This window comes from Phacochoerus africanus, chromosome 11 (genome assembly GCF_016906955.1).
Source record: "Phacochoerus africanus isolate WHEZ1 chromosome 11, ROS_Pafr_v1, whole genome shotgun sequence".
Classification (NCBI taxonomy): domain Eukaryota; kingdom Metazoa; phylum Chordata; class Mammalia; order Artiodactyla; family Suidae; genus Phacochoerus; species Phacochoerus africanus.
This window is the reverse complement of record NC_062554.1, coordinates 10,069,851-10,082,294: the sequence shown is the minus strand read 5'-3', so window position 1 is coordinate 10,082,294 and position 12,444 is coordinate 10,069,851.

Genomic DNA, 12,444 nt, shown 5'->3' with positions numbered 1-12,444 from the left:
ATCTTACCTGTTATCCTCCACCTAATGGGGCTTCGCTAAACAGCTCTTTCATATGAGGCAAGTCAGACCCAGCCCTGCCCTTAGGAATGGAGACAGATTTTAAAAGGATCAAACACACAGAGGTTCCACTGTGGTGCTGCAGAAATGAATCCGACTAGTGTCCATGAGGACTCGGGTGGGATCCCTGTCCTCACTGAGTGGGTCGGGGATCCAGTGCTATGGTGAGCTGGGGTGTGGGTCACAGACACAGCTCGAACCCAGCTTCTCTGTGCCCGTGGCGTAGGCCAGCAGCTGTAGCTCCGATTTGCACCCTAGCCTGGGAACCTCCATATGCTGTGGGTATGGCCCTAAAAAGCAAATAAATAAATAAAAGATCAAACACACAATTAAGAATTTCTTTGGGAGTTCCCATTGTGGCTCAGCAGTAACGAACCCAACTAGCATCCATGAGGATGCGGATTCGATCCCTGGCCTTGCTCAGTGGGTTAGGGATTTGGTGTTGCTGGGAGCTGCAGTGTAGGTCACAGATGCGGCTCAGAGTTGGCATTGCTGTGGCTGTGGTGCAGACGGCAGCTGCAGCTCTGATTGGACCCCTAGCCTCGGAACCTCCATATGCTGCAGGTGCGTCCCTAAAAAGACAAAAAAAAAAAAGGAATTTCTTTGATTATTGTGGTTGTGATAAGAGCCATGGAGGAAAGGCCCATGATGTAAGGAAGGGGGTTTAAGCTGGGACAAGGAAGGGGTGTGGAGGGGGCCAGGTGACGGCACGGGTCCGGGTCTTCCAGGCAGTGCCAAGGCCCTAGGGATCTGCAGAGGAAGACCAGTGGAGGCAGCGCAGAGACCTGGGGGCAGCAGGAACAGGCCAGGCCCGACCCCACAGGGCCTAAGGGGCTGGAGGCCGCACACCCGTTTAAGCCTGTTGTCCCTGTGTCCCATTCACTTCAAAGTGTCCCTTTTCAGGCAATACCCTATACAGTCACCCTATTGACAGGGTGACTTAAGAACAACCAGTTGTTCTTGGTGTGTCCTGAGAACAGCCAGTGTTCCAGGAAGCCCTGGTCACTGCTCCCAGCTCCTGGCCCCCGAGCCTGCAGCTCTGCACGTCGGGAGCAAGGGCCTGCCAGCCCTGTGGCCATAGCGGTTATTTGAGCTGGATGATGTGTGAAGGGCCCTGCTTGGCAGCCCCTGCCATCCGGCCCTGCCGCCCTCCTCCAGCAGACCCCACTGCCCCCTGCCAGTTCTCCACACACACACCCCCCGCCGCCCCCTCAGTAGCTTGAGATGAGAGCTTGGCCACCAGGTCTCAGGCCAAGGAGGGTTCTTGGCTCCGGGTTGGAAGAGCCGGTTTCCGGCCGTCCCCACCCTCGCCGACTCCCCGGGGACCCGCTCCAAGGCCTCGCACTCCTTCCACTCTTGATTTTTAGTTTTGGCCCTTTTTTCCTCTCTGGGTGACTCTCTCCCTCTGCGGGGCCTCTCTTTATTTTGCCCCCCTTATGGTGCCTCAGGACGAGGGAGGGGGGTTCAAGTCCCAGCTCTGTCACCTGCTGGCTGCGTGATCTTGGGCAAAAGCATCCTTCTTCTCCGAGCCAGCCACTCCGCGTCTAGGCAGTGGATGTGCTCCTGCTCCATCCTGCTTCCTGGGCGGCTGTGAGCCAAGATGGAGTTGAGAGTCCCTCCGGAAGGGGCAGGTTGCTCAGCAAAGGGTAGCGTCCTCTTACTTTCGCCTCGTACTTTCTCTTCCCTGACTTTTGCGTATTTGGCTCAGTTAACCACAAAGCAAGAAATCAAAGCCCTCCGCCGGACCCCAAGCACCTTGCTCTCCCAGCCCAGCTCCACCCAACCCAGCCTGGACCAGAGACAAGCGCCTCATGACACGTGCAGCCGGCTCCCTGCCGGCCCTGGTCTGCGAGGCGTGGCTGGATGTCGTGGCTGGGCCCCTTGGCCATGGGGCTCCCGAGGGGGACAGGGGAGGCGTCTTCTGAGCTACGCTGTGATGCAGGTACCAAGCTCTTGTGTTTTTTCACCAACTGCAGGACAAGAGAGGCAGCCTTTCAACCCCGCCCCCGGGCTTGTAGCCTTGTCGCTGTCTCCCATGTCACACCAGCCTCCAAACCATTGCTTATGCCCCTGACCCCATCTGCAATACCCTTCTGCTCCCTCCCTCTCACGTGGGGTCTTATACCAGCTTGGGGGCTGAAACACGGCAGGGGGGAGACCGAGGCTCAGGAACATGCAGATGTGGGTATTTTTTTACGACACAAGTGTGTTCAGTGTGAGACATTCAACTGTTTATTAAAAGACAAATAAACCTGCTTGCCTGGGGCTCCAGGGGACCCGGAATTGAAACCCAGGTCTTCAGGACTCCAAATTTCCCCCGATTCTCCTCCCTCTGCCATACTACCTGCCATGTAGTTGTGACTACGCAGACCCTGCTGTAACTTACTTCCTAGGTGTCACTTAAGAGGTACTTGTGTAAATAAACCCGTACGTTTACAGCCAGTTGAGTTTTGACAAGGGAACCAAGACAATAGAGAAAGATTATTTATTTATTTATTTATTCATTTATATTTTGGGGGGTTGCACCCATGGCATATGGAACTTCCCAGGCTAGGAGTCGAATCGGAGCTGCAGCTGCCAGCCTACACCACAGCCACAGCCACAGCACCACCAGATCCAAGCTGCGTCTGCAACCTACACCACAGCTCACGGCAAAGCTGGATCCTTAACCCACTGAGAGAGGCCAGGGATCGAACCCGAGTCCTCATGGATACTAGTCGGGTTCATTACCGCTGAGCCAAAAACAGTCGTTTTAAAAAAAGATACTGGGGTACCTAGATATTGACATGCAAAAGAATTAAGTGGAATCACTACCTTGCACCATCGACAAAGATTAACTCAAAATGGATCAAAGACCTACATGTAAGAGCTAAAACTAAAATCTCTGTGGCCTTGGATGAGGCAGTGATTTCTTGGATATGACACCAAAAGCACAAGCAAAACCAAAGAGGGGAAAAAATAAAAAAATTTGGGGGAGTTCCTGTTGTGGCTCAGCAGGTTAAGGCCCAGATGTTGTCTCTGTGAGGATGTAGATTCGATCCCTAGCCTCGCTTCATGGGTTAAGGATCTGGTGTTGCTGTGGCTGTGGTGTAGGCTGGCAGCTACAGCTCCAACTTGACCCCTAACCTGGGAACTTCCATAAAAAGGCAAAAAAAAAAGGCAAAAAAAAGAAAGAAAAGAAAAGGAAAACTTTGTGCTTCAAAGCACTCTATCAAGTGAGAAGATTGGAGTGGCCTAGCAGTTAAGGATCTGGCATTGTCACTGCTGTGGCTCAGGTCATTGCCATGATGAGGGTTCAATCCCTGGCCCAGGAACTTCTGTCTACTGTGAGTGTAGCCAAGAAAGAAAGAAAGGGAAAAGACACACCACATAATGAGAGAAAATATTTACAAATTCTTTCTCTGCTTTTTTTTTTTTTTCCCTTAGGCAACTGACGTAATTTTATTAGCATGTGTCAATAAATAAACCCATACACAGCCAAGCCTTGTTAGTGGAATTGCTGCTCCATAACATAAGCTTGGAAAGATGCATGCAGCATGGTCCTGGGTCTGAAGAATCTGATTAAAATGGGTCTCAGCTTGAGGACAGTACCTTGTACTCTTAGAAATCCACAAACACACTTCTGGGCAAGTATCAGGGTCCTCTCTTAGGTCTGTTAAGTTTTCTCTTTATTTCAAAAGGCTCAGGGACATGACCTGGTTTTTTTTGTTTGTTTGTTTGTTTGTTTGTTTGTTTTCATCTTGTGACATCTCTTTTCTTTTTTTTTTTTTTAATAATTTTTTTAATTTTCCCACTGTATCTCTGGTAAGGCTCTCTCCTAGTATCCAGTAGGTACAAAGGACGTCCACAACTCAGCAACAACAACAACAACAAAAGGATAACTCAGGAGTTCCCATCGTGGCGCAGTGGTTAACAAATCCGACTAGGAACCATGAGGTTGAGGGTTCGGTCCCTGACCTTGCTCAGTGGGTTAAGGATCCGGCATTGCCATGGGCTATGGTGTAGGTTGCAGAAGTGGCTCGGATCCTGCGTTGCTGTGGCTCTGGCGTAGGCCGGTGGCTACAGCTCCGATTCAACCCCTAGCCTGGGAACCTCCATATGCCGCGGGAGCGGCCCAAAGAAATAGCAAAAAGACAAAAAATACATATATATATATAACTCAACTTTTTTTTTGTCTTTTGTCTTTTTGTTGTTGTTGTTGCTATTTCTTGGGCAGCTCCCACGGCATATGGAGGTTCCCAGGCTAGGGGTCGAATCGGAGCCATAGCCACCGGCCTACGCCAGAGCCACAGCAACGCAGGATCCGAGCCGCTTCTGCAACCTACACCACAGCTCACGGCAACGCCGGATCCTGAACCCACTGAGCAAGGGCAGGGACCGAATCCGCAACCTCATGGTTCCCAGTCGGATACCTTAACCACTGCGCCATGATGGGATCTCCTAACTCAACTTTTTAAGTGAGTAAAAGATTTCAGTAAACATTTCTCCAAAACAGATATGCACATGGCCAGTAAACACATGAAAAGATCGATGCTCAAACACAGAAAACAAAACTCATGGTCACCAAAGGGAAAGGGGGGAGGGATCAGTTAGGAACTTGGGATTACCGTATATACACTATTAAATATAAAACACGCAACCAATGAAGACCGACCGTATAGCACAGGGAACTATACCCAATATCTTGTAACAACCTATAGTAGAAAAAGGATCTGAAAAAAGAATACATGACTATAAAAGTGCCTTCTCCTAGCTATGAGATCCTGCTGTAAAGCACTGGGGACTCTATCTAGTCACTTGTGATGGAGCAGATGGAGGGTAATGTGAGAAAAAGAAGGTCTATATGTGTGTGTGACAGGGTCACTTTGCTGTACAGTAGAAAATGGACAGAACACGGTAAACCAACTATAACAGAAAAAATAAAACGCATTTAAAAAAATAATAAAATTGCTCTCCCCTAGCAAAGCAATTGCAGTCTAAGCTGAAAGTAACAGTGCTGTTTTGTCTAGTGGGGTCATGGTACGTGGATTGGAAGACAGACTTCTCCAAATGGTCAGGCCTTCTAGCAGAGAACTGGCCTCCGAGACTGGCAGTCCCACCAGAATCTCAAACAGTTGGGGATGGAAGGGGAGGGGTGTTTTTACCATCAGAAGTGGGAGGGAGGCTGGGCAGGCAAAAACTCGGCCACCTTCCCCTAGGGGCCACTGCAGGATGATCTAAGAGCCAGGGAAGAAGGCGGTCATGGTTTTCGGGTGCAGAGTGACAGGGGGTGCAAAGCCCAGCTTTTCCTCTCTCCAGCTCTGTGCAGGTAGGCCAGTGACACGCCTCCCGCCCCCAGTCCTCAGCCGCTACTTTCTGGTCTGCAAAGTGAGACCACTACCTCCCAGCCCGGAGAATTTCAAGTATTGGAGACGGAGCCGAGAGTGATGGCCCAAAGCCTGGCACCCAGCAGGGGTGTGCCAAGGGTACTTACTGATGCCTTCAGTGGGTTGATGTTTAGCCTCCGGTAAGCAGCCGGGGAGTCAGAGAAGTTGTCTTAGACAATAGGGGCTTCCCAAGGTCCAGACCCCAGCCCAGGTCCAGAGCTGAGGGGATGGTGTGCGAGGGACCCCTCCTCCTTGGGTAGGGATTGCATGCCTCAGGGCAAGCCCAGCGCTGCCCCAACCTGCTGCTGACCTTGGCCTGTTGGCCTGCTGCTTCTCAGCTCGATGTCCCCTGAAACTGATAGCGCTGCTCTGGGTGACTCCTCAAGGTTCCTCCCCATCTAAGGCGACTCTGAACTCAACAAATGTCACCTGCTGAAGTGGCCTGCACCCACACTGCCCCTCTTTTTATTTTTTTATTTTACTTATTTTTTTCTGTCTTTTTGCCATTTTCTTGGGCTCCTCCCGTGGCATATGGAGGTTCCCAGGCTAGGGGTCGAATTGGAACTGTAGCCGCCTGCCTACGCCAGAGCCACAGCAACGGGAGATCTGAGCCGCGTCTGCGACCTACACTACAGCTCACGGCAACACCGGATCCTTAACCCACTGAGCAAGGCCAGGGATCAAACCCTCAACCTCACGGTTCCTCGTCGGATCCGTTAACCACTGAACCACGAAGGGAACTCCCCCACCCTCCCTTTTTATAAAGAGATCAAGCAGCCCTTCCTGCAGAGTTGAGGTGTCCTCTGTGCAAGGCCGCATGCAAGGCATGAGGACGGACGATGACACTGACCAGGCCCTGTGCTCAAGATGCCGGCAGCCCCTGCACCAGTGGACGTGGCCACTGACTCCCTGTGGCACCTTGGCAATTCACCTGCCCACTCGGGAGCGCCCCTTTGCCCCACATGCAAGGGAAAGAGTTAACCACGAGGACAATATCCTGTGGCCAGGCCTGCCACGCCATCTGGTCCCAAAGAGGTGGCTGGGTAGCCCATCCCCCCCACCTCAGCCCCGAATCTAGTGACATCATCCCCAACCCTGTCCGTTTCCCCAGCAACTGGGGTGCTGGCCGAGGCTCCCCAGGGGCCCAGACCGTCTGGATTTCCTTACACACAACTGTACCTCGTCCATATTTTCACAATTAAATTGTCAGTTTGGGTTAAGTGTTGTTTGCTGACGGCTGTCAACCTCTCTCTGGCTCCGCTCACTCTTTACCCAGAGCAAGTAAGTGAGATCGGTTTGCCCAGCCGGTGCCCCAGGGCCGTGCAGAGACGCTAGGAGGGACTGGCAAGCAGGAGGTCTGGGTTCCAGCCCAGCTCTGCCGTACATTTGCTGTGTGGTCTTGGGCAAGTCACTTCCTCTCTCTGGGCCAAGGGCTTCCCCGCCTTAAAAACAGGGCTCACCATCTCTGCCCAGCCCTCCCTGGCATGGGCCTGTCTCCCCATTTCCCTCCTTCCACCCTCGATGCCAGCAGCACGGACACCCTCCGCCCCCCACTTACCCTTCCCTGAAACCAAACTTCTCCCTCTCGTCTCTGCTTAAGCTGTTCCCGCTGCAGGGATGGGCCTCCCCCACCCCCCGCCAGCTGACGCGTCCTCCCCACCTGCACATTATTTATATGGACATGAACGCTAAGCACGAACTCGAGCTCTGCATCTGGAACTGCTTAGGTACCTGGCAGCAAAGGAACGAACCTTTATCGAGGACTGATTACGTACAGAGCCTTCTACATGGATCATCTCTTTAAGCCCCCCCGCAACCCTTGGTGGCAAAGGTCCGATTTTCCAGATGAGAAAACTGAGGCTCAGGGACAGAATGTATCTTTTCCAAAGCCATGCAGAGGGGAGGTTGGAGTTGAAACCCCTACCTGTGGGCTCCCAGAACCCATGCTTGTTTCAGACCCGGGGGCAAACCCTTTCCCCTAAGGTTGCAGTCGTGGTCAGGATTCCGCAGGCGCATGCGTGGAAATGCTCGCTCTTAGGGAAGGTTGTGCTGTTTTGCAAATGCCAGGGACCAGGCATTTGCTAAGTACCTTCCGCAAAGTACCCAGGGCTGTTATATAGAAGAGGGGATCCAGGAGGAGAGCCAGGGCCACGGGAGGTGTCTCAGATCTCTGCTGTAGGTGAAGGAGAGACCCTCTCCCAGGCAGAGCCATCTCATCATGGAAGAGGTAGCCTTGGAGGGAGTGAGCTTCCTTCCCCTGGGAGGATGCAAGCAGGGCCCGGTGAGGAATTCACTCATTCCTTTGGCAATTTTGGAAGAGCCACTGTTCACTGGCCCTGAGGGAGCACCAGGGACGCAGCGCAGGTGAGACAGAGCCACTTGCTGACCAACGATATTCCCAGAGCAGTGGGGACATTTGCAGGGGCTGCGGTGGCCAGAACTTCAGGGACCTAACAGGGTAAGAGGCTCAACGCTGAGATTCTGACCTTAGACAAAAGCATAGTTTCTATCTTTTAACCGTGTTAAGCCCGGCTGCTTTGGGTATCTCTTGGTAGGTAACAAACCATGTCACAATTTAATGGCTGAAAAGATTGAATGATTCTCATGATTCTAGGAGCCGACTGGGCAGCCCTGCCACGCTCCCTGGGCTCCCTCGAGAGGCCGCGCTTGGCTGTGGCTCAGCCAGGCCTGGGTTCTGCTGGGCCCTCTCTACACTGAGGCTTCTGGGTGCAGCTGGGCTCCATGAGAATAAGAGCCGAAGCTGCAGGACCCCTGAAGCCTGGGCTCTGGAATACACACAGCATCACTTCTGTCACATGCATTGGTCCAGGCAAGTCACCAGGCCAGCCCAGATCAAGCAGTGGGGAAAAGCCTTCACCTCCACACGGAGGCACACATCAAAGGGGTGTGCGTCCTGGGATGAGAGGGAATGGTTCCGTGGTGTTCCCATTTTGCAGATGATAAAGCCAAGGATCGCAGAGGCCGAGGGACTTGCCCAGGGTCACGCCATAGATGAGTGCAGGAGGAGAATCTGAGAGCCAGGCCAGGCGCTTTGAGGACATGCCTGCTGCTAATGATCCCCCCCCCACCATCCCCCCACCTGGAAGATCTGAATTCACAGGCCATGCCAACCCCTGGCACAGGGGACCCCTGGGCTGAGCTATTCTGCCCAGACCCCCATCCACCTGCTTTCCCAGGAAGGCCTTTCTAAAAACACCTGGAAACAGCACCTTTTGGTCTCACTGTTTCTACCATGTTCATAATTCATCCTAAAGTACAGGTAAGTCAGGAGAACCAAGACCTGGTTTCTGGAGCTGAAAAGGCCCTTGGAGATGATCTAGTTCAACCCCTCACTTACGGAAGGGTGGAGGGCACAGAGAGGGCAAAATCATTATCTGCTGTCACACAGCCAACCACTGATGGGGCCAAGGACCGTAACCAGGTCACCTGTGCCCCCATCCAGGGCTCCTGAATATAGCTGACGTGTCCCCACCCATCTCCACCAGGCCTTGACCCCAAGAAAAAGAAGCTGAGGAGGGCGAAGGGGTCAATAGAGATCACGTCCTTTCCTGGGTGCCCCCCTGGGTGGGGTGGGCACAGAGAGGGGAGCGGTGGGAAGGTGTGTGTCCCTGACCAATGGCAGTGAGCAGGGGCTGAGAAGCCTCCTGAAAGGAAGCCCCCAGCTTGTCTGGGTGATCAGATAACCAGAATCACTGTGCGGAATTGAGGAGAAGGAAACCTCATCTACAGCAGCAGCAGCCGAGAGCATATGCCAGCCCTGCCCGGCCCAGAGCCTCCTCCCCTCTAGAGGGGAGCTCAGGGGGCCACCTCTCAATCTAAACTTTTGAAATAATTTCCTCATCTTCCCCTCTCCCCGCCCAGGGCAGGGGTTCCTGTCTTTGCTGATGCCTGGATCTTGAGTCTCAAGACAGAGCCGAGAAGCTGGGAGGGTCCCAGAGGGCTCGGGGCCGGGCTTCGGGAGTCCTGGCATCTCCTCTTGGCCTCCCTCAACTCCTCTCCAGAAAGCACAAAGTCACTATCCTCCTCCTGTGTGTTTCCATGGGGTCTCCAGCTACCGTGCACTTCCCACCGGGGAGAACTGGGTTCACATATTAACTCCACCACTTGCCAGCATTCCAGTTGGAGCCTCAGCTGCTACATCTATGAAACGGGATACTGAGCCCCGTCTTGGAGAAGAGAGGATTTGCTGGGACTGTCTTCTCCTCGTGTTACGGATGAGGAAATTCAAGTTCAGGGCGTTTCAGGCAACGTGGTCAAGATCACACAGCTCAGAATAAAACTGGCAAAATCAATACTGGAACCCAAGTCCATGTGACTCCAAATGACTTCCCGTATGTACACTAGTGGGGAGCTGGCAGATCTCTGGTTGAAGGACTGTTTGTGCAAATGTTTAGAGGCAACTGATTGAGCTTCTGAAGTGACCAAAGGGTGATCGCAGCTGGACAGAAGTCACCGAGAATGGCTCTGACTGTGGTGGCCAGCGTGCCTTGGAATGTTAGAGTTAAGGACCCCCGTCAGTAGCCTCCGAGGTGCAGCAGCTCCGTCTCCCACACCCGCTTCCTACCCGCCCCGCCCAAAGCCATGCTACTGACCCGTGGTGTTCAGCAAGGGATTAACTCCAATGTCCTGGAAGAAGAGATGAAGGTGTCCCAGCGTGTGTTCACAAGGGCATTCCTGAGACCGTAAGCAGGGATACACGTGTATTGGTGTTGCCTGCTTGGAAGCCGTGTGTGTGTGTGTGTGTGTGTGTGTGTGTGTGTGTGTCCTTGCTGCATGCATGGAAACACGTGTGTTTGTGTAGGAACTGGATTGGGGCAGTCTGTGTGTTCAGCCTCATCCTGAAGATGGGTATGGGAGTTCCCGTTGTGGCTCAGTGGTAGCAAACCCAGCTAGCATCCATGAGGCTGTGGGTTCGATCCCTGGCCTCGCTCAGTGGGTTAAGGATCTGCAGTTGCCGTAATCTGTGGTGCAGGTTGCAGTCAAGGCACGGATCCTGCATTGCTGTGGCTGTGGCGTAGGCCGGTGGCTATGGTTCTGATTTGACCCCTCGCCTGGGAACCTCCATTTGCCATGGGTGTGGCCTAAAAAGCAAAACAAAAAAACAAAGATAGAAAAGGAAAATGTGTACGGCCATTTCCTCTGTCTGTGCAACTGAGCGTGTGGGGGCCTACGGTGTGTCCGAGGATCTCCTGAGTGTGTTTGTGATCACTTGTGGGGAGGTCAGTCCCAGCCCTGTGCATAAAGGGGACTGGCTGCTTACGTGCAGGGGCACTTGCATGGCTGAGAACCTGCGGTGGACTCTGGGCTCAGACGTGGGCATCGTTTGCCGTTACAGCCAGGTTAAGACAGCCTAGGGGTGCCGTTCATGAGTGGCTACAAGGAACTGGGGAAAGAGTACCAAGCATTTTTTTGAAATCTGAAAGAAGCCCCTTTTCACTAAATCTATTTCCCCTTCTGCTAAAGAACTAGATTATTCTTGAGATCATCCTTGGGGTTGGGGCCCCTGAGGTGGGGAGTGGGAGAGACAGAAGTTAGGGCAACCACAGTAACCAACCGGGGCAGGTAGAAAGGGGAGGGGGTCACAGTCAGCCAGGGAGGGCCCAGGTGGGCGTGGAACCAGTCCCAGGGAAGTCTCCCCAGAGATACAGCCCCAGCCCCAACCCCAGGCGAGGTTCTACACCCGCAAGGAGCACTCTTCCTTCTCTTTAGCTTCTGAAACCAGCCCTCTGCTGGTGGTTCCTTGGAGACCAGGGCAAGGTACCCAGAAGACTCCCCAAGAGTCATCCCAGAGATGGGACGCCTGCCTCCTTGGTGCCAAGGTTATAGCGCCTTCTCAGGGCAGAGCCGTGGTGCCTCCTTTCTTCGCTGAGTCCGCAGACCTGGAACCAGCGATCTGGCGAGGCAACCCTGTGAAGGTTGGACTGGGACACCGAGGCAGCTCTCGGGGTCCCCGATGTCTGCCGGGACCTGAGCTACAGGATCAACACCGAGGGATGCCTGGGCCCCAGACCGAGACCTAAGTCGGACTTTCGCCTGAGCCCCAGACTTCCTCCTCTGCCAAACCAGACGGGGTGGAGGGCTTGCTGTGAGGTTGAGAAACCGGCCTTACCTGGGCCCCACGCACCCCAGGCACGCAGTAGACTCGCAGCCCGCACGCTCAGTTAACACCAGCTGCAGTTACAGTCTGTAAGTCTCCTCTTTGGAACGCAACAGGGTGCGACGTCCTCTCGTGCCGCTGGCGCCGCGGGTCCGTGGCATCCGCGGGGACCCCGCCCCCGCCCCCCGCGCGCGGCGCGAGCCACCCGGTGGGGTTTCGGCGCGCTGACGTGGGCGGATCAAAGCAGCTGCCCGCGCCTTATAAAGCAGTTCGGGCAGCCGGGGCGGGAGACGGTGCCGGCTGAGCAGGAGAGCTCGGGCGGGCGGGCGAGCGCAGGCCCCGGCAGCCGAGCCCCCTCCAGAGCGGCCTGAGTCCGCGCCCCGGTCCCCGAGAGCCCCGAGCCGGCCGCTGCTCGCCAGGATCCCGGGCGTCCTTCTCCTGCCGCAAGTGAAGAGTGCGCCCTCGCCGCCGGCCCAGCAGGGATAGCGCTCGGGTCCGCTGGGGGCCGCGCTCGCTGCTCCCCGGCCGGCCCCTCCAGGCGAGGGCCCAGGAGGTGAGCTGCGGCCGCGGGCACCGGGCGAGCGCTCCGCGGGGACCTGCCAGGGCGGCGGGGGGCTACGGGCGCCCGAATCCGAGGGGGAAGGCGCGATCCCGTCGGGCGCTCGCTCCCGGGGAGGCAAAGCAAGCCCTTTTCCATGCCTCTCCTCCGCCGCTCTCCCAGGCTTTCCCCCTACTCACCGCAGTCCCGCGGGGCTGGGGGCGCCGGCTTTATGTGGACGAATGGTGCAGGGGGGCCGTGCATTTCCCGCGGGCCGCCGCAAGCCTACCCCCCCCCAAGACCCTCTCCTCCCAGTCAGCCCGCGGATGAGGTCATGCCCGAGCCACCGCGGGGGTGGGGGACTT